Genomic DNA, 22,432 nt, shown 5'->3' on the forward strand with positions numbered 1-22,432 from the left:
CCTTCCCTCCCACGCCCTGCACCTCAAGCCCTGAACTCTCCATAAAACTTGGTCCATCTCACACATACCAATGCTTTTGGCTGGTTAGGAATCCTCATAAAAGAAGTGAGGAAAGATCAACATGAAAGAGAGCATGGTAGGAGAAGTGACCTCTGGCTTTGAGAGGTGTGTGTGCCTACTCAAGGGAATAGCACTCAGTATTTTGTGAATTAAGTCTTTTTCCCATGTTGGGTAAGTGAAGTACAAGATAAAGAAACCCCTGTAAATAATGTGTTTATGTGGAGGGTGAAACAGCCTTCAGGGTTGTAAGGTGTGGAAATGATTGCTCTGTCCTGAGACTTGGGCTGGTTTAGGACAATTGTTGGAGGAGATATTTATTTGAACAAAATGGAAAAGGTGCCAAGTAACAAAGCATCTTTTTGGGGTGATCTCAGCCTGGTCAAGAAGACCAGAAGACTTTTAAAATTAAAATTATAATGGCTAACATTTATTGGGTGCTGACAGGAAGGTCAGATGTCAGTAATTTGTTGACGAAGTTGGTCAAAGTAAACTCCGAACAACCAAATGCAAGATAGAATCTGATGCATGAGTTTTCAAGGAGAATTTCGGAACAGCTGTCCTGCTCATTCAATGAACATTAAAATAGATATTTCCCAAGAGCCTACTATGTGCACAGTGACCAAGCTGGGCCTTTGTGATAAAAGAAAAGAGCCTAAATGAAAGGCTCATGTAACTGAAAAGTTAGGGACTTCAGCCCAGCTGGGTCCAGATGCTGAAAAAAACCTCACTAGGGATCTGTCATCATCTCTCAGTTCTGTTTGTTTCTGAATTAGCTTTATCCTCAGCCAAACTCTCCTCAAGGGTAGCAAATGACCACTAGTGGGCCCAGGTTCACTGTTTACCTAGTTAACACCAGTAGAAAGAGTGTAACTCTTCCAATAGTTTAGCACAAGTCCCAGAGTTGACTCTCATTGAACTGACTGAGGTCATTTGCCCATTTTTTAATTAATCACTAAGTTCAGGAAAATGGAATGTGACAACTGACTAGCTTATGCCCTGTTCCCACCGTAGTTCTGGAAGGTGAGGTTAACACCCCATAAACCACATGAACTGGGAGTGAGGAATGGTGATAGGACACTGTTATCAAAAGAAAAAATAGATTCTAGGCAGAGAAAACAATGGAGCATTTCCCAAACTTTATTGCCCATAAAAATCCTTTTTCTTGCGATTACTCTTCAGTAGAACACACTTGGGGAAATGCGGTCTTTTTTTTTTTTTTTTTAAATTAAAGTTTATTAGGGTGACAATTGTTAGTAAAGTTACATAGATTTCAGATGTACAATTCTGTATTACATCATCTATAAATCCCATTGTGTGTTCACCACCCAGAGTCACTTCTCCTTCCATCACCATATATTTGATCCCCCTTATCCTCATCTCCCACCCCCCGCCCCCCTTACCCTCTGGTAACCACTAAACTATTGTCTGTGTCTATGAGCTTTTGTTTCTCATTTGTTTGTCTTGTTCTTTTGTTGTTTTTGGTTCATATACCACATATCAGTGAAATCATATGGTTCTCTGCTTTTTCTGTCTGACTTATTTCGCTTAGCATTATACTCTCAAGATCCATCCATGTTGTCACAAATGTTCCTATATCATCTTTTCTTACCGCCAAATAGTATTCCATTGTGTATATATACCACAACTTCTTTATCCATTCATCTATCGAAGGACATTTTGGTTGTTTCCACGTCTTGGCCACCGTAAACAAAGCTGCAATGAACATTGGAGCACAGGTGTCTTTATGTATAAATGTTTTCAGATTTTTTGGGTAGATACCCAGGAGAGGGATTGCTGGGTCATACAGTAATTCTATTCGTAATTTTTTGAGGAACCTCCCCACTGCCTTCCATAGCGGCTGCACCAATCGGGAAATGCAGTCTTAAGTGATTTGATCCCTAAATAATGTTGCATAATGATCATGGACTTGTGCCTAGACATTTGTATCTGACCCCATTAAGGTTCTTTGTAAATCAAGATGAAAAATGCATTGACTGATTATTTACACCCTATTATTATAGGAACTGACAGTGATAACAATGCTTAAATTTCTCCTTAAAAGCACCACTCTGCATTTGTTCAGTGCTGTACACTTTATCAAGTGTTTCCCTTCATATACCATCTCATTAGTTCTTAGACACTATCAACTGTAGTTAATTACTCCATGACCTCAGCTACCAGCCATAAGTCTTCTTGTCATTAGCTGTCAGAATATCATACCTGATTCCCAGATCCCCTTAGCTCCACATGTCACCTTGCTGGACTGAAAATCTCTTAATGAAGATGTTAAGTGTGCTAATTAAGCTTGCTTGGGTGAAAATATCTTTTAGTTTAGTTCCATCAGAAATTACCAAGCAGAGGAAAGGCTGCTTGAGTGAAGACTGGCAAATTGCTCCCAGCTGTCAATCTGAAAAGTGACAGAAGGCAATGGTCCAGCCCCTAAGTTATTTCTGCTCAAGACCAGTGGCATTGGGATAGCTTAATTGGAGCTGCCACTGCGCACTGGGTAATTTATTTTTACCCAAGAATGTACAAATGCATGTATGTGTGTATCAAGGAGGCTGCGTTTGGTTGCAAGCTAAGGAAAGCCCAACTCAAATTGACTTGAAAATAAAGGGAATTTGTTGGATCTTATAACCCTATGTCTGCCTTAGATCTTTTTTAGAGCAAGGATGGATGGATAGATATACACAAGACAGATAGATAGATAGAGAGATCATATGTGGGGTCGAGTTCAAGATTTGTTTGATTCTGTGGTTTAACACACTCATCAAAAAGAGCTACTTTTCATGGTGTCAAAATGGCTGCGGTGGTTTCAGGCTTCACATCTGTACCACACACTACCCAGAAGAAGAGAGTATGATTTTTTTTTTTCCCCATGAGCCTCCAGCAAACATCCTCTCTGGCCTTATTGGCCTGAATTAGGTCACATGCCACTGCCTAATCAAGAAGTCTAATCACGTGTTTCGATGATGCCAATTAATGTTCTACCCCTGAAGCCAGACTTGGGATGAGTTTCCCCTTAATCCTATGGGGCCTGAGTGAACTGGGCAGTTACCAAGGGATGGGAGTTAGACATTGGAAACTCAATTTCAAACAAAGCCCGTTAGTGTACGATCGTATTACGGTATTCTCTCTCTGTCTTTTCTTTGAACATTATCTATTTATTTTCATTCTATATAGGATTTCAGACAGGCATGGGCCATCTCTAGGAGAGGTTTGGGAACAACAGAAAGAGCACTGGCTTTGGAATTCAGTGATGTTGTATCGCATCTCCATGACCTTGGGCAAGTCTTATATCTTATATCTGAAATTCAATATTTCTCATTGGATGAGAATCATATTTACCCTGTCCACCTCTGATCTCTGTTGTGATCAATGAAAAGATCATGAATTTAGTAGCATTTTCTAGTTTACAATGCACATGTAAGTTATTACTATTTTTCAAGGCTGGCATCATTTCGTGGGGAATAGAGATTTCAGAGCAATCACTCAAAGCCGTAGATTTGGTTTGAAAAATGTTCTATCTCAAATCTCTGGTTGCAGAAAAAAGCAGCAGCAGTGGCTTTTAGATATATGGTGCTGAGCACAGGAAACAACGACTTTGGAATGGCTGGAGAAAGACCAGATGGATGCCTGTGTGATTAAAGGAGTTATTTTTAGAAACATGGTCAGTATCCTAGGACAGTGTCATGTGGGAAGAAATTCTACCGTATAACGTACTGTATGAGTCGTTTCCCTTGGAATATTCAGAGGTAAAAACATGGGTTTTGGAACAGATAGACATCAAATTGTCATGTAACCTTGAGCCAATCATTAACCTCTTTGGTCCTTAGATTTCTCATATGACAAAGGAGATAATAACACTAACCTCATAGTATTTGGGAAATGGTTATACTATAAGTTGGTGACTCTGCAGTGCCAAACGGTGCCTGGAACCTAGCAGCTGCTTACTGAATGGTAACTCCCGATTGCCTGCAATGACCAGTAAATTTGTAAGTGGATAATAATGTGAGGACCTTACCTTTGAAGATTCCTTTTCTAAGCCTCCTAAGTCCGAAAACATTTTGAATAAAATTCTTTATATTCTTAATCCTAGAAAAAATGATTTGGAGATGACTAAGATATTTAAAGCCAGACAGTGATTTCTAAACCTCTTAAAGTATCTTAGCATACTTGGCTGTCTGTTTCTAAATTGATGTTATTACCAGAGTGATTTGTATTTAAAACTTAACAGGTAGCCATCCATTTAGTTAACAATAAATCAGTTTATAGCTCTAGTTCTCATCTTTTGAAAAGTTTATACAGCTTCTTTTTAGAAACATAGCTATCCTTTATTTTCAAAATTCAAGAAAACTTAATGGTTCTTAGAAATTTGGAAAATCAATTTTGGTGTTTATATACCAGAAATTTCTGCCGGTCAGTACATTTGTGAATGAATAGTTCTGTGTTGGTAATTATTTGTAGTGATGATTCTCTGAATCATCTGAAACATCTCTGAATCACCACACGCAGGCTGAATAACATTCAAAATAGCTTTAGCGTTAAATGCATTTTGTTCTATTTGAATTCTTTGAAATCTGTAATTGTGGCACAAATTATATCTTATCACTAGCTATTTTCATAGGTTGAACTTGAGAAATTTGTTTCTGGATCTGGAAATAACACAGAAGTCTCAATTCAATTGGTAATTCCAAGTAGACTTGTACTCTAATAAAAGCTGTAGTTATTATGCAAATGATGGAAGTTTATGTTTAAGGATGACTGTAACCATTTATAAATAGTGGTAATTACCCAATACTGAGGGCTAGTAGAAAGATCACAGTTCTTTGATCTGTAGTCACAGATAAGAATTAGGTATCAGTTCTAAACCCTAAGTATCTTCACAATCTTGGGCAAATCACTTAACCTCCTTGGTTTCAATTTCTGTATCTGTAAAATAAGGGAATTGCATTAGATGATTGCTGCAATGTCTTTAGATTTTAACATTTTATGCTTCTATCCTCATATGTAATATGTAGTGGGCTTTTAATAAAGAACCAAATTAGGCTATACTTGGATCACTTCATAAGTTATATAAATGCCCAACAACTACGCTATACATCTGAAACTAATATAAAATAAAATTGAACGTCAACTATTATTTTTAGAAATATATAGTCACGGGATGTAAAGTACAGCACAGGGAATATAGTCAAAAGTATTATGATAGCTATGCACGGTGTCAGATGGGTAGTAGACCTGTAGTTATCACTTTGTGAGGTATGTAAATGTCTAATCACCATGTTGTTTTGTACCCCTGAAACGAATAATAAAAAATAAAAAAGTTATGCTACATTGGAAAACAGAATAGCTTGTACCGAATGTTTTAACAGTTATTGCCCAAATACATATTGCCTATATATTATTTTTCATCTTAACTAAGTGTACCTTTACAAAAACAATCAGTTTAATACTATAATGTACGAACAGACCTCAGGGAGCAAACTCCAAACATATAACTTATTATTATTTCTGAAATATAAGTACATTATTTTATATAGGTAATTATGACTATAGCAAATACATTGATAATTGAAATGTAAACAGGTCTGCTTTGAGCATATTTGCTAATATTCTTCCCTTATTAGTAAATATGACATCAAACGCTTTCTTCAATTTTGACATAAATGAATAACTTCAGTTATAGACACTGTTATCTATACGTGTATTTGCTATTATAACAAATATCCATCAACTGGCTAAAATTTATTAACAATCCTCTCAGTCAATATTTGTGCATTTGTTGACACATATGCTTATATCCTTTAATGGCCTGTTCCTTATTTAACTATTAATCAGAAAAATACTTAGCACAAAAAAGCTTTAAAATGTCCAATTATGATAAGCACTGGGATCAACAAACATTGTTGGATGTGTAAACAGCCATCAGTGAAGACAGTTTATGTACAGTTCGAAAAGCCAGTCATTGATAGAGGTTACCCTGCTGGTGGACTTTGGTCATGGCATGTTCACTCAAGCAGCAGGAGTGTTTGCGATGGAAACTCCTCCAGGAGCAAATGTGGCAGCATCAATTTCAGCTGATTAGATTGCTGCCTTAAATATGTGCCAGCAAGTAACAATTTAAGGAGACAGCTGACGTGCCCCAGGAGCTGGAGATCAGACACAATGAGGAATGTGTTTCAGACTTAAACAATGGGAAGCCAAGAGATTCCCAATGTGTCAAGTAGCAAAGGTGACATGATTGTTGAGGTAGAGAAGACATGCTGTGTCTTCTGCGACCCTGACACCAGGCTTTTGATGGAGAAAGAGCTGTGAAAACAATAAAAGGAAACTAAGTATAGTTATTATGGAGAATAGCTAAATATGGAAAAACCAGAAATACCTTGGAGATATAGCAAGTGCAGTTCCGGACCACTGCAATAAAGCAAGTCATAATCGTTTTGCTGGTGGAGGATCTTGCCTTACAATTTGTATAAAAGGTAACTTGTGTGAAGCAGAATAAAGCGAAGAACAATAAAATGAGGTATGCCTGTATCCTTAGGGTTATCCTAAACTCAAGAAAGCACTTATTACTCGTAAGGCCTTTTACGAGTTATTTTCAAAGTGCTGTCAGGCCTTAGTATGTTAATAGGATGACTCTCGTTATAGAAAGAAAAGGCGTATTTCAGGATGGTGCAGGCAAACAAACAGGGACCAATGTCAAACCACGTGTGCCAGACCAAGTGACAAGAACAAGAACCACCAAACCCAAATCATCACAAAGAACAAAGAAATGTACCTAGAAGACAGAGGTAGGGCAGACCACTGTGTTAACTTTATCTGTGTAGTCCATCTTTGTTTTCCTGCTGTTTTCTTGGCTCTTCTCTCCTTCCTACATGGCAGCTTCATGCTGGTATTGAAGTGTTGCCCTAGAATTAGACAGCGTATCTACTAGTAATGAGAGAATACCAAGGGAGAAAAAGGATTGCTTCTAGGGACTTCCTCTCAGGAGATCAAGAAATAACTTCCAAAGGCATGAGAAAAGTAATGTTTTGCATCTAATTGACCCGGTTGACATCATGTAACTAGTCTGGAGCCAATTACAGCAAGGGAGATGGGTGGCCTTTAAATGAATAAAGCTCACCGCTGGGGTTAGTGTGGACAGTTTCTGTCAATACAGAGGCGCCATGTGTGGGAGGAGTAGATACCTGAAGAAAATTGGGGTTCTGTTAGGAGAACAGAGGAGAGGGAAGAATGGGTGCTCAGATACTAGTCTGGGACCTGTTCTTACCAGCTGTATGAAATCGGGCAAGCCAGTTAACCACTTTGAGCTTTGTTTTCCTTATCAAAATAATGGGGGCTACTCACATATCCATGTTCTCGTTCCTTAGTAACAATACTTCCTTTTTGTTCTTGTTGAAATATTACCAGCTGAAATCTATACTACTTAGTCTACTAAGCCTCTCAGGCTTTTGGGGAATCTCCTTAAAAGGTGAACTGACAGTTGATATGTGACATTTTTATCTTTGTCTGCTTTATTTTGCTTCCTACCCTGAATCAGGAGGCAACGATTAGAGCTCGGGCAGCCATTTTGAACCTAGAGGTGATCTTGAGAATAGACCATGTGTTGGGGATGATGGAGAAGAAAGAAGGACCCTGGGTCCTTTGTGACTGCAGAAATGCCAGTTTAGCCCTGGACGGACTTCCTACCTAGAGCCTTCTTTTATGTGAGAGAAAAACTAATTTAAAAATCTTTTAAGCCACTTTTATTTGAAATGTTTGTTACTAGTATTAGGACACTTTACTCAAATGATTATCTTCAATCATCCATGTATAATAATTTTTAAGTAAAGTTGGCATCACTATGGCAAGTCATGGCCATTCAAATGGAAGACTTGTCAAAGCTTCCAGATGCCCATGCAAAATGTTCTCTTCAAAGGAGACTTTTAGTGAAATAAAATTATAATCAAATTAAATAATCGTGCTTTTTATTCATTTCACATATGAATAGTTGAAAATAAGAGCATGCATGAGAGACTGATTTTACAAAAAAAAAAAATGTGTGGAATTCTCCATATTGTTTCACTCTGTAACAATCTACATCAGAGTTCATGATTCATTTAATATTTGTTTTTTTTTTTAAATTTCAGCACCAATTTTTCAAGGAAAAGTGAATCATTTTGGAGGGGAGCATTTCTGTGCTGTTGTAAAACTAAGTGAACAGTTCTTAAAATATCTTGTCATATTAAATTTGAACTGTTGTTAAAGAATGTCTGGAACCACTCAGTGATGGCAGAAATTATTAAGTTCTTTGAGTAGAAATTGTCTGTGTTTATGCCAGGTGTTACTTGTGAAATTATTTTTCTGGAAAAATTAAGATATATTTTTAATCAGTTTCTCTTAAACTAGCTAGATAGATGGCATCCACAAATAGAGAATGACTTGTGCTCTCTTTCATGCCTTCATGTTCAAAGATAATGATATTCACTGATGCTTGCTCTTGCTTCCATCTTACTAACTGAAATCTGTACCCTGACATCAATACCTGCCTGTAACTCCTTTGGCTTTGGGCAAGCTCCTGGCGTTTCTCACTGAGCGCTAGTATGCTTTTTGTTTCTATGATTTCTCTTTTGATTTTGAGAGTTGACATTACCTTGAGTGAAATCATCTGCCTTTAGCTCCTGGCCCATTGAGTTTCCCTTACACCATCTTGCCAGCCACACTCAATTCCTAGACCACACTTCTAAATGGACAAAAAAAATGTCTTATGATTCTTCTTTCTGTTTAAGATGGCGGCCTGAGTGAATGAGGTGAGGAAGGCTTGGGATTGGGGAGGAAGCCAGGGGAGGACCAAGGAAGCGATAGTGGAATTTAGCCCTTGATTTTAGTTTTAAAATCTTGAGATCCTCTAGGTTTATATTTAGACTCATCATCAGGCACTAGATCATTTATTTAAGCAACCATTTGTAGAGTCTCTATGTACCCACTGCCATGGTAGTTACTAGGAATAAACAGAAGATACAATATTTACCTTCCAGGAACTTACTATCTAATGGAGGAGGCAGAAAAGTACACTGAAAATTATAGTTAACTGTGGTGGTGGGTGCTATTGGAAAGCTCTAAGAGAATCAGAGTTTGCCTAAAACAATCATTAGTGTTTATGACTTTCATTTCATGAGCTGGCCTGGAAATAAAATAAGCATTGCTCAGTTAAGCAGGAATGATCATACAATATTTCAGACAATGTTTATTTGTCCCTTTCACCTGCTGAAGACATTTTCCTTAAACTTGGTGTAGTTCTTCGATTGGTAGGATTCCCCCATCCAGGCACCAAATGTTGCTGTCCTGGGTGTTAAAACAGATATTTCTATGTGGGTAAAAAAGATGGTATAAAGAGTGGTGGTTTCTAAAACTAGTTGTGTGTGTGTGTGTGTGGGGGGGGATGAAGATATTTATGTAGAGGGCAGGATAGGCAGAGGGTGGTGGGATCCATTTTGACTAATAGAGAAGGAAGTGTTCATGAGCAGTTGTCAGTCACTGAGAGACAGAGCGCAGGCCCTTTATGGTCTAATTCCTTTTTATGATCCATTGGCTTCAAGAAGGCTCACTACACTAGTGTGGGGGAAGCACAGTGGGTGGAGGTGTTCTCTGCCCTCATGTCCTAATGCAGCAGATGCCATGGATATGTGTAGGCAGCTGTGGGGGGAGCGTCTGGAAACACACTGTACAGCAGCTGTTCCTGGTCCCACTTTCCCAGCAGCTATTGTCAGGGTTGTCGTTGAGAGTGTCTTTATAAATTCATCAATTCTGAAAACATACTTTTCGAAAGTATTTAGACATGTGGCTGTTTTCCATCCCATAGTCATATGACGTCTAGATTTTTCTGTCCAATAGGCTTGTATCTATTTCTTAAGAACAGTGTGGAGGCCGTACAGTGTAGCAGAAAGCCAGACAGACTTGGAAGCTCAGTTTGTTTATTTTCCAGCTGTATGACTTTGGGGAAATTAATTCTTTAAGTATTGGTTTGCTAATACATAAAATGGGGTAAGAAACTTAACTTGCAGAATTGTAGTGATGCTTTACAGGCATAACACATATAAAGTGCCAGCACGGTTCCAGACAAACAGTAGGTGCCCCATAAATGGCGGTTATCAAACTTAAATAGTACCGTTTTCAGTAAAGTTTTTGTTTCTTCGTGGGGGTTGAGTGTATGGACAGAGAAACAGAAGATATTATCTTTGATAGGTGCCAATACACTCTCATTGAAGTAGGCCCAGAACACCTACATTTTTCCTTGATTCTTGCTGGGAAAGAAGCTGAGTCTGGGGCAGTCAGGAATGAGCCCTTGATGGCTTTGAAGCTAAATTTCCTATCCAGGGTGGTCTAGCCATGGGCTATTCAGTTTTCTCGGATTCCTTTTTCTTCTTTTGCATTCTGGAGTACAGAATTGAGTTTAGCATACCCACTCCTAAGTTCATGCCTCACTATCATCATGGGTTCATAGAAAATCCTTCTTTTGTTCATATTTTATTTCAATATTTTCTCCCCTCTTCTTCTAACCCCAAACTCTCTCTCCTCCTTCACTCAAAGGTACCCATTATGGCTTATTTTATGAATGTTTTTCTATTTCACTGTTCATGTGTTTATTTACACGCACACACACATATGTAAATAAAAACACATAGTGTTGTGGGTGTATTTATATGTACAGAAATGGCTTCTTGTCAGAAACCTCATTTTGTTTCTTATTTTAAAACTCTGAATTATATTTTGAGCTGTACTTTCATGGTAATATGCAGATCTATTTCATTCTGTCAGATTCCTGCATAGAATTCCTTCTCATGCATCTATTGCATTTTACTTATGAAATCCCCTAGCGGTTGACTCTTACTCGTTATTGTTTAAAACCACACTCCAGTTAATATTCACTTACATGTTTTCTTGTGCGCTTGCATGCACATTTATGTGGGTTTATATCCAGGAGTAGTATTACACAGTTGTTCAGGACAAACATTCTCTGTAGGCTTGATTGCTTTACAAAATGGCTGCTCTATTTTGCGTTTTCACCAGCAGTGAAGAGGGTTTCTGTTTTCACACATCCCCACCAGCATTTGAAATGATCTGCTTTTCTAATTTTTGCCAGTCTGTTGTGTGTAAAATGGTATCTCTCTATTGTTTTATTTGAATTTCTCTGATTACTGCTTAGATTGATCATTTCTTTATGCAGTTATTAATGGTGTTTCCTTTTCTGTGAATGACTATTCTTATTTGACCACTTTCCTATTTGCTTATCTTTCTTTGTATTGCAGTATTCTTTGTATAGTTTAGATATTAATCTGTTATCAGTCACAGACATTATAAACATTTTCCCCCAGACACTCACCTATCTATTAATTTTGTCTGTAGTGTCTTTTTAGTGAATCAAAATATTTTTTATGGCATAGTTGAATTTAGCAAAAATTTCAAATTGCGTTATAATTGAAATATAACAGATATAAAGTTTTGCGCAAATCATAAGTGTACAGTTTACTGATTACCACAAAGTGAACACTCCTATGTTCAACTTTCAAGACAAGAAATAGAAAGTTATGAATATGTCTCCCTTTGCTCCCTTTTCGTTATTAACCCCTTTTTCTCCCCTAAAGTTAACAACAATTATCCCAACTTAGTGACTTAAAACAATAAACATTTGTTATATCACACAGTTTCTGACTGTCAGGAATCCTGGAGCAGCTTAGTGGGGTGTTTTATATTCAGGTGGGCTCACAAGGCTGCATTAAAGATGTGGGCCAGGACTGTAGTCCTCTGAAGGCTTTACGAAGCTCTGCTTCCCAAAAAGGCTCACTGATGTGGCTGTTGGCTAGAGTCCTCAGTTCCTCTCTGGCTGTTGCAGGAGACCTCAGTGTCTCACCCCACGGGGCTTCTCCATTGGACTGCTCACACAGGATAGCTAACTGTCCCAGGGTGAGGAGATGGAGCGGGTTAGAGAGGGAGGAAGGGAAGAAGGGAGGGAAGAGCTATTGTGCCTTTTTTCTGACCTACATTCTGAAGTCACACACTGTCATTTTCACTTGAGTCTATTTGTTAGCAGTTAGTCTCGAAGTCCAGCCCCCTCCTCAGGGAGACGAGAATTAGATTCCACTTCTAAAAGAACGAAACATCAAAGTATTTGTGGACGTCACTATAGCTACCTTTATTTCTAACATCTTTTAGTTTTTCTTCTTTGTGAACTTTATAGAAATAGAATCATACAATATATATTCTTTTGTCTCTGGCTTTTTTGACTCAGAATTACATTTGTGGAATTCATTTCTGAACATAGTAGTATTCTATTGATTTTAATTTCTGGACAGTATACCAATGTATGAACATATCACAGTTGATCTATTCATGGACCTGGGTTCATTCTAGTTTGGGGTTATAACAAATAACACTGCATGAATGTTCTTAGATGCAATTTTTGGTACACATGTGTATGCATTTCTGATGGATATGTACTTTGGAGTGAGTTGCTGGGTCATAGAGTATGCATATATTCAACTTTAGTAAATGATTGGTACCAGAGAGTTTTCTAAAGTGGTTGTATCCATTTATATTCCCACCAGCAGTGTATGAGAGTTCCCGTTACTCCACATTTTTGATAGCACTAGGTATTATCAGTCTTTCTAATTTTAGGAATTGTAGTAAATATGTAGCACCATCTCATTTCCATTTGTATTTTCTTGATTGCTAGTGAGATTTAGCTCCTTTTCATTTCATTGATAATTTGAATAACTTTTCTTGTAGATTGTCTTGCATTGCACTTTCAGTACAATGTTTAGTAGAAGGGGGGATGCTAACAACCTCAGGATTTGAAATCTGTCCCTATTTCTTTATATTTGCCTTCACATTTAGGGATTTAGTCCACATGAAGGTATTTTTGTTTGTTTGCCTTTTGTTTTTGTTTTTATAGCAAGAGGTAGGGATTCTACTCAATTTTTTCTACATATTAACGTTTCTCCCAATACCATTTTCTAAATAACACAGTCTTTTGCTCTTAATTTGGCTTATCACTTTGATTATATACCAGATGAGAAACGATGGTCACTAACATTGTGTGGGAATGATAGATTTGGTGAAAAATGGCCAAATTCTGGGTACTGTTTGAAAGGCCTTTTTCTAATTTAAATGTTAATACAACCCATGTGTACAGTAAAGAGTACACATACTCTGGATGTGGCATGAGATGATGAAGGTTTCTAATTGTTTTGCTTGGCCTTAGAGTATATCAGCCTCCTCATAGATAGTGTTTATAGGAAGGGCAGCAGTTCATTATAAGTCTTCTTGACACCAACAGTCAAGGCAATGGTAGATAACCTCTTGACACTATCATATGAAGTTGCTCATGTGGCATCTGGCCTGTTGGCAAAGAAGAGCAGAGGAAACAAAAATCTGTGCATAAAGCCTGCTCCAAAAAGTAAGTGAACTAAGTTATCTACTTTTCCTAAAAGCTTTTAAAGAAAGCATAAATAGGTGTTGGACTTCATTAAATACCTTTCCTCCATCTACAGAGATACTTGTGTGGGTTTTCACACATAGTGCTATAATGTGGTATAAATCACATTGATAGATTTTCTAATGTTCATTTCACTCCTGTGTTAAACCCTACTTGGTCATAATGATATTATATTTAATATGCTATTCAATCCAGTCAGCTAAAATAGTAGATGCTATTATATTTGTGCCCTGCTCATATCTACTTGGGGTGAACTACTTCTGTATATGCTAAGCTGACTACCAATACCTGAGATTCTTGGCCTGAGAGGTTTCTCTCATCACTGGAGCCTTCTCTGCCTGTGTGCAGACCAGGCTGCAAGTACCAGAGAATTAACACTTGTCACATTTCAGAAGTAGCCCTTAATGGATGACTGATGGAATTGGGAGGATAAAGGACCCAGTTTCCATGTTCTTTGGGAGGGAAAAAGCTGAGGCATGTGTTCTACACTGGATGGAACTTAATAGATTCAACTCAAGTTGCTCATAATGATAACTTGCTTAAAAATACACTTGTTTCCTTCTTTTATTCTCTTACTTCACTCACTTGTCAGTGTTTCCTAGAATTGCCTTTCAAATAAATGTTTGCTCATGAATCCTTATTTTAGGGTCTGCTTCTGGGGTATTCCAAAATAAGAAAGCTAACATTTTCTTTTGCATTTTGTATCTATGTTCAAAAGTAAAATCACCCTGTAATTTTTAATTTTATATTACCCCTTCCTCATTTTATTATCAAGAGTATACAATCCTAATAAAGATAGTTTGATAGCTTTTCTTTTTCTCTTCTTGAACAACTTATATTAGAGAGTGGTTATCTATTCTTCAAAGTTTTATAGAACTCATAAGCAAGATCATCTGGGTGTGATGCTTTTTGGGGAGGAAAATGAGGGCTTTGATTGCAATTGTAATTTCATTAATGGCAATTGGCTTATACAAGTTTTCTATTTCTTCTTGTGTCAATTTTGCCATATTTTGTATATTGCAAGAGGGCTACTAATTTTAACTAGGATTTTATACATATTGGTTGATAGTTGTTCATAATAGTCACATAAGTGGTATGGTAGAGCTGGCTCATATTGGCTCATGAAAGCTGATGACTGTTAAATTTTCAGGAACGTCATGAGTGCTTGATCTCACATGAGTAACTGGGCACACTGGTAATTGGCCATGGTGGGGGTATTTACACCTTGGAAATAGGCAAACACTACATATTAGAATTTTTTTCCTGGTGTAAACTTGTGATAATTACCAGCATACAACTTTTTTTCTCATACTTCACTGGTCCCTCCTTTTCCATCTCTTTTATTGATTTCTCCTCTTTACCTTGACTCTTAACATTTTAATGCCCCATTACAGAGTCTTGGTCCCCTTCTCTTCTTTGTCTACATTGACTGCCCTTAGTGATCTGATCTACTATCAAGGTTTTAAAAACCACTCATATTCCAGTGAACCCCAACTTTATATCTCCAACCTGGACCTTTTCCCTAAACACTAGACTCACATATCCAGTTGTCAACTCAACATCTCTTACTTGATGTCTAATAGACATCTCAAATACAACATGATTAAAACTGACCTCCTGATATACTCCCTCAAGTCGGCTTCGCTGGAAGTCTTTCCCATCTCAGTTGATGACAGCTTCATATTCTAGTTGCTCAGGCTAAAAGTCTTATAGTCATTCATGACTTCTGTCCTTCTCTCATACTCTATATTCAATCCATTAGAAAATTACATTAGCTGTACATTATAAAAACACAAATCTGGCAATTTCTCCCTATTCTATCCTGAATCTTCATTATTTCCTAACTGAATTATTTCTGTAGCCTCCTAAGGGTTTCCTCACACCCACCTTTGCCCTCCCTAGAGTCTATCATCAAGTCCATCAGGCAGCCAGAATGATCCTCTTTTAAGGATCAGATCATGTTACTTCTCTGCTCAAAACACTCTGATAGCTCCCAGTTCCACTCAGAATATAAACCAGAGTCCTTTTTATGGGCCTCACCTTTACCTCTATGACCACATCCCCTACTAAATTCCCCTCCCCTTAAAGTATACCAGCCACACTTATCTGTTCATCGTTCTTCAAAAACACAAAAACAACAAAACAAAACAACCAGCAAGCATCTGCCTCAGAGCCTCTGTCTGGAAAGCTCTTCCCTCTGATAACTGCACAGCTCACTTCCTCACTTGATTCAAAAAACATGTTTTTTATTATCTCTCTCCTCACTGAAATCCGAGCCCCACAGTGTAAGGATTTTTCTGTCTGTTCCCTGGTGTATCCCAACAGTGAAGCAGAAGAAATCCTGACATACTGCAGTGCTTGGTACATCTCTGCTGAATGGATTATCTACTTAATTAGTCAAGAAATAGCCTTGGCACTCTTATTAAGATTCAAGGCACTCAGTCTCTCTGGGATAATTTCAGGTAATGGGACACATCAGTCCATGCTTCCATGGTGCATCTTCTGAGAGCTACTCCCATGTCCTTTCGCCTGACTGGAGGAAGCAGATCCAGTTTTCTTAGGAAATCACAGTCAGTGGACCACTTCATTCCCTCTTTACCATCTGTAAGTGTGACAGCCTGCTTGGAATGAGAAGAAACATTACTCTTCTTTGGCTGGGAGCCTCACTCTCTTTTGGGACCACTTTGGGACAAAGAAGATTGGAAGAGAGAATTAAAGCTTGGTTAGGTTTTACCTATGCTCAAAGGCCTATGTTCCCTGAATTGACATCCACTATTTTAAGGAATAAGAACCTGCCTTTAACTCCACCTCTACTTAGAAAGTTAGTTCTTAATCAGGCAAACATAAACAGATAATGATTCAGAAATAGGTTTAACAATTTATTGAGGAGATTCAGCTCAGTGGAGTATAACAGTTTTATTTCTTCCAATTAGCACTTTAAACTATGCTCTGATAAGTCCTCTATTTCCTGTTTCTTAATAGCATCTTCAGTTGATTCCATAACTTGTTGTCACTTTTGCTAATTAAGAGTCCTGTTCAATTTCAAAGTCTATTAAAGCTCATCCTGTCCCTTCCCCACAGCACAGGCCTTTGGATGTTGGAAGCAGAAGAAGGAAGATGTACACATCCTGCCCTCTCCTCTTATAGGTCTCCATCCTCTAGAGTACTGGGGGGCTAGAAGAGAGAGATGGTGCAGGTAGGGGTCATCTTACATAACTGGCCACGTGTTTGTGGCAGGGAGATGTCCCTAGCCAACCTCTGTTTTGATCTGGTTCTGCTTAATGCTGATAACCTCTGTTGATAGGATCGTTTTGCGTAGATACTACTCAAGGTTTCTTTGAGGGTGGTGTCAAATTTTGTTTGATTTCCACCCTTGGTACTGAGGATTCCTCAGAGAGAGACAACTGGGGCTCTTTTTGGCCTAGCCAGTGGTCCATTTTTCCACCCCCCTCTCCTGATGGGTATCACCTCACCTGGTCCAGTGGCTGCCCTGGCAACTCTGTAACTCCTCTCTCCTGCTGTATGTTCATTTGCCATCAAAACCATTGAGGTATGTTCCACACCCTCTGAGAGTCCTGGGTACTGGGCTGAGATTGTCCCAACTATCATTTTGTTACATGTCATGATACATTATAGTTCCTTCTCATTCTGATAACCCTTTTCTAAAAATATCCAGACAAGAAGCAAACATCAGTCTTTAGATTCAGGAGCATCTCCTCTTCCCATCTGTGGATATATGTCAAGATGTCCTAAGAATTATTCTCCATACTCTCCCTCTGTCTGAAAGGCAATATTAGAGCAGGGTTTAGATTCTGTAGCTCAGCAAGCATCCATCTAGAAGGTGAGATGATACACATCTCTTCTTGTGGGCACCTTCAAATGATTCCTTTGGAGCCTTCTCTCTATCATGTGGCACTAGGTGACGTGGCAGTTGAAGGTAGGTGTCCACTGAAATACGTGTTCCCCTTCCATAGTACAAAGATGTCTCTGGGAAAGAGCTTCCCAACCAAGGACTACATTTCCCAGGCCCCTTTGAGTCTATGTCTGCCCATGTGACTGGTTCTCACCAATGGAACATGAACAGAAGTGACATGGGCTACTTCCAGGGGAAAGCATTTAAGAAGCAGATGTGCCTCTTCCAAGCACTATTTCCACTTTCAATGGCTGGTTGCAAATGATGAGAACCCAGGAAATGATGGCAAAATCACAGGATGGGAGAAGCCAGAATCTCAGAATCACTTACAGATGAAAGCTCTCTGTTAACAGGAACATCTGCTTTGAACTCTTATGTGAGAAATAAACTATTGTGTTTGAGCTATTATACAGTTTGGGTTCTTTGGTAATGGCAGCTAATGTTACATTAACTATTACATGTGACAAGTAAGCACCTGTCCTTTTCCCTGGTAAAGGGAAAAGAAGCCTTTTGTGATGAACCTGAACACTCTACATGAAACAAATCACTCTCTTTCCCAAATTCCAGTTTTCTTATATAAACTAAGGGCTGGAGTGAAGGTTGGGAATAAGAAGGGATGTTATATTGACTCTTAGTTTGCTATGGGGCCTCTGTGTGCCCCAACCATTGATGGCTTTATTACAAAGTAAAGATACCTACTCACCAATTCTAGGGAAATAGAAAATGTTCCACTCAGCAACTAGTGACAGGAATTTTTGAAAATATGAAAATGTATTCACGGACCCTTCAAAATTATCATCACAAAGCCTTGAGAAAAACCGGAAGCCCCAGTTGTGTAACCACAGAAATGGGCTCCTTGCTTTTGTTGATTGTTGCCTCTGTTCCCTTTTCCTGGCGCTAGTGTTGAGACTTCATGGAGGGGCAGCTATGGTGACCCCCATGGCTGAAGAATATGTCTTACAGTTTAATGGCTGGAGAAACCATCAACCAGGCCTGGCTATGGTGTCGGTAACTACATGACTCTACACAATGTCTCTTCCCTACCTGCTGTTGAGTTGGGGTGTGGTTGGTGCCAGGATCATCAGAATGTGCTTAACTGGGGCTGAGACACCAATGGGGGTATGGAAGGTATAATCAGCTGATAACAGGTAGCAATCCAGACAGATGGGTAGTGGATATCAGGGAAGTCCTGTGGGAAACTAAAGGTGAATGTTCTGGTAGGTGGGAGAACTGTGGCATTGTTTAATTTATAGAATAAGACTGGAAGATAAGAAATCTCAGGCTGGGGTCATTAGGAGGAGTCTACTTTTCAGAAGGTGGGGATCAATGTGGTGGCAAGTCAAGCTTTAGAAGAAACTGGTGCAGGGTAGGAAACCAAGATGGGTGCTCAGGCATTGTAACCCACAGGAACCACAGGAAAAGGCTGCATGGAACTATTTGCAACATTGTCTTGGTGCTGAATCACTGTGTGCCTGTTCTGGGGCTATGTAACCTTCTCTGATGAGAAAGAATGGTCCCAGAGCCTGGCCCAGGGCTAAAACCAAACCAGAAATTTCAGAGAGTCATAGATACAGAAAGGGAATTGGTCAAGTAGATCAACTCCCATGGTGTCTGAAATTACCATCATTAGAGTTAAGACTTTAGGTTAAAATAATGTACAAAGCCATTATTAAAATTCAAGTATTTCCCAGGAGAAGTAATTAACATTGGCATGCCTGCATATTAGAGTATCAGAATAGCTAATTCTGAAGAGAAGACAATTATTTCTTAGGTAAGTATCATATATGAAATGTGGGAGGGAACTAATGTATCTAGGTTCTTATATATTATACTCATTTTTAAATACACATTTTATTTAATCTTCCTCTCATCAACTCCAGGTTCACATCATTATTCTCACCTCAAATTACTTATAATATATAAGTAATTTGCCAAAGGACACAGTTAGTAAGTGTCTGTGGGAAGTTGTACGAATGTTCAATATATTTGCTGTCCCTCCTTGGAGATGGGTTAAACATCCCTGCTCTGATGGTGTCATACTTGGTCATATGACTAGTTTGGTCAGTAAAAGATGAATGGAAGAGATGTGACCAGAAACTTTAAAAGCCACCATATGACTCTGCTGTCTCTTCCCTTTTTCCAGAAGATCAATTTACCAGATAGAGGATGCTCCTTTAACCTGGGTCTTGATATGAAAATAACATGGAACAGAGCCACAGCTGACCTGCAATCAATATATAGCCTGAGTGAGAAATAAACTTTTGTTATTGCAAGCCACTAAGGTGTTGGGCTTGTTTGTTACTGCAGCATAACTTAGCCTAAGCTGATTAATACAGTGACTGACACAGTATTCCAGCCAAGGCCTATCAAACTGCAAAGCCCATGTCCTTTCCCTGCCAGGAGGACACCTCTCAGCGGGAAGGAGACTTAACCACCACCGCTGGGCAGCATGAGGCATCTCCTTCTCCCTCCTTCTACAAATACCCAGTAGAAGCTTGAGAAAGTTTCATGAGTGTGGCCATCCCCAGAGGAACTTTGCCTATATGCGAATATAACATACCTTCGGAGCAGAGCTGATTCCCCAGTTTCCTCTCCTTTCCCGGAGGCACTAAAACAGGGGAAGGAACAGTGATGACAGTGAGGAGTTCCATGCTGCTTGAACGCTTTCCAGATGCTCTCTCTGGCTCGGCTTAGTGGAAACTGGTGCCATCTGGTAGACAAGCACCCAGACAGGAGTGATGGGCCAGCATTCCCCTCCCAGCTTCCTTCCCATCCCTGGAGTAAGTGAGAATTTGTTCATCCCAGATTGGATGTGGACACTTCCATATCGGAAGAGGAATGGTCCAAAGGCCTCTCATTCAAAACAAATAGGTGTTGCAATGAAAACCAGGCTGGGCCTTCAGGTAAAATGGAATTTTGCTACTTAGATGGACTGATTAAGTCAGATTGGCAGAGAAAAACAAACACGCACATAAACAAACAAACAAAACAAGAAAGGAGCTCAGCTAATCCAAAAAGTATTTGACGTTGCTGCTTTATTTTTTTTCTCTAAACACCTATGGCATTTTTCCTCCAGGGATTTAAACTGAGAAGATGGAGTTGACAACCCCTTTCTTTGTTTGAATTTTCCCCTAGAATTCTATATTGCAGGGAAAACCCTGCCTGGGTCAATGGCCTGGAGAATTGTCCTAAAGAGTCACCTCCCCTGGCATCTGTCACAGGAAGCAGCCGTGACTGCCTGGGGCAGAGAGCACTGCAGACTGAGTCCACTGTTAATACTGTAAGCATGGCTCCCATTTTTAGGGAAAGGGGATCTGTGTAGTCAGCCTGCAGGCCACCAGCTCCACCATTTGTTTTGCTTTTAATCTGTCTTTCAATCACTACATAATCTGTCCCAAGTGATTGATCATATTGAGGATCTGATTGGCACTTGAGTTCCTCAGGTCTCTTTTTGCTTTCCTGGAATTCAGAGCATCAAAAGCACCATTTTGTTCTGTTTTATGATGTATCCCTTTGACAGTCTGCAAAACAGATATTTTGTAAAAAAAAAAAAAAAAAAATCTAGGGCTCAATACTGATTTATAAATAGTTTACAAAAGGCAAGAGGATGCAGAAATTCCCTTTGTTCCACAATATGTATGAATATTTGTTCCTGATATATTTATCGATGAGGCTTTCCCTCATTGTGTGGCTCCTCATTTCACCACTTGAGAGAAGAAAAGCATCTTCTTAGGTCTAGTACTCTCAAGATACCTGACGGCTACAGTAGACTTGGCCAGCTGCCTCCTTCCAATGGACCCAACTTTTGTTGTAGTTCTCCATTGTGTCTAGTGCCCCACTGTAGTAATAACCAACATTTGAAGAGGGCTTCACTGCTCTTACAAGGCTTTTACATGCTTTGCCTAATCAAACCTTTACAATTTCTGCAGAGTAGGTTGAGAAGAATATTATTAGGAGTCCTTGTATACAGCAGGTCATACGGTGGTTTCACCACTGTGTTGTGTGGATGAGGGGCCAAGTTGCTTTGGTGTGGTTCTGGATCATGTGCTCTTTTAGCTATAAAAAGTTTGCACAGAATGAGGCAAAAATGAGTCAATAAAGAAGAGTAGAAGAAATGGGGTAAGAGGAAGCAAGGAAGGAATGGGCAGGATATTAAAATAACAGGTAAAGCATTTAGCCAACTGGAAGCTCCAGTTGGCTGGATTTGAGTGCTCCATCAGGCAGACAGGGTGGATCCTTCTCTGATCTAGTGTAAGCCCCGACTCAGCCTGAGCACCTTGTAGGGGCACTCGTTTCAGTATTTGCTGACTGAATTGATTAACAGGGATGATTTATAACACCTCTGCCTCAATGGAGGAATTCTTGTATTTGTATGTGTATGAGTCCCATTCTTCTATTCTTGTCATAACTGGTAACGAATAAAACATGCCAACAATCTAATTTTCTCTTGCCTAGACAATTTCAAATCACATTAGAAATAAGTGTTTTCCACCAATTTCATTTTGTTAGTGAGTTGCTTCAGTAACGGGCCTACCCTATTATAATTCAGTGAACTAATTGACTTCCCAAACTCACTGCAGACAGCACCTTGCTCTGTGCACAGGACTGTTGTTTCTCTCCTCACGTGTTTCCGCTCTTCATTTCTTTTTAACAATAAGAGATGGTGCCTGGGAATCTTTAGAAAATCTCACCTCATTAAACATCAAAGTGTTTAACATCTATATAACATCTATATAAACATCTATATAAACCTCTATATAAACATCTATATAATAATATAGAAGGTACACTTCTGGCTTTAGTGTTGTTTCTTTCCTTTTGTTCAAGCATAGACAGCTTAGCTCACTGACTAAATTGAAAACTCCTTAAGGATGGTGTTGTGTTCCCCCAAATTCATATGTTGAAGCCTTCAAAATGTGACTGCGTTTGGAGAGAGGGCCTTTCAAAGAGGTAGTCAGGTTCAAATGAAGCTGTTAGGGGGT

General features: G+C 39.0%; 1 long non-coding RNA gene across 2 annotated transcripts; it reads left to right on the forward strand.

Moving 5' to 3' along the window:
• Nucleotides 1–3,926: 3,926 nt before the first annotated feature.
• Nucleotides 3,927–22,220, forward strand: LOC109449090 (uncharacterized). 2 transcript variants are annotated; one of them, XR_012497517.1, is made up of 4 exons: nucleotides 3,927–4,055; nucleotides 6,712–6,854; nucleotides 7,604–7,769; nucleotides 19,594–22,220. It is a non-coding gene; the product is annotated as an uncharacterized LOC109449090 (long non-coding RNA). The 2 variants fall into 2 exon arrangements; XR_002137641.3 differs by lacking the exon at nucleotides 19,594–22,220 and having other exon boundaries at nucleotides 7,604–7,966.
• Nucleotides 22,221–22,432: the final 212 nt, after the last annotated feature.

The sequence above is a fragment of the Rhinolophus sinicus genome, chromosome 17, assembly GCF_057876585.1.
Source record: "Rhinolophus sinicus isolate RSI-liver-muscle chromosome 17, RSI-T2T, whole genome shotgun sequence".
Taxonomy (NCBI): Eukaryota; Metazoa; Chordata; class Mammalia; order Chiroptera; family Rhinolophidae; genus Rhinolophus; species Rhinolophus sinicus.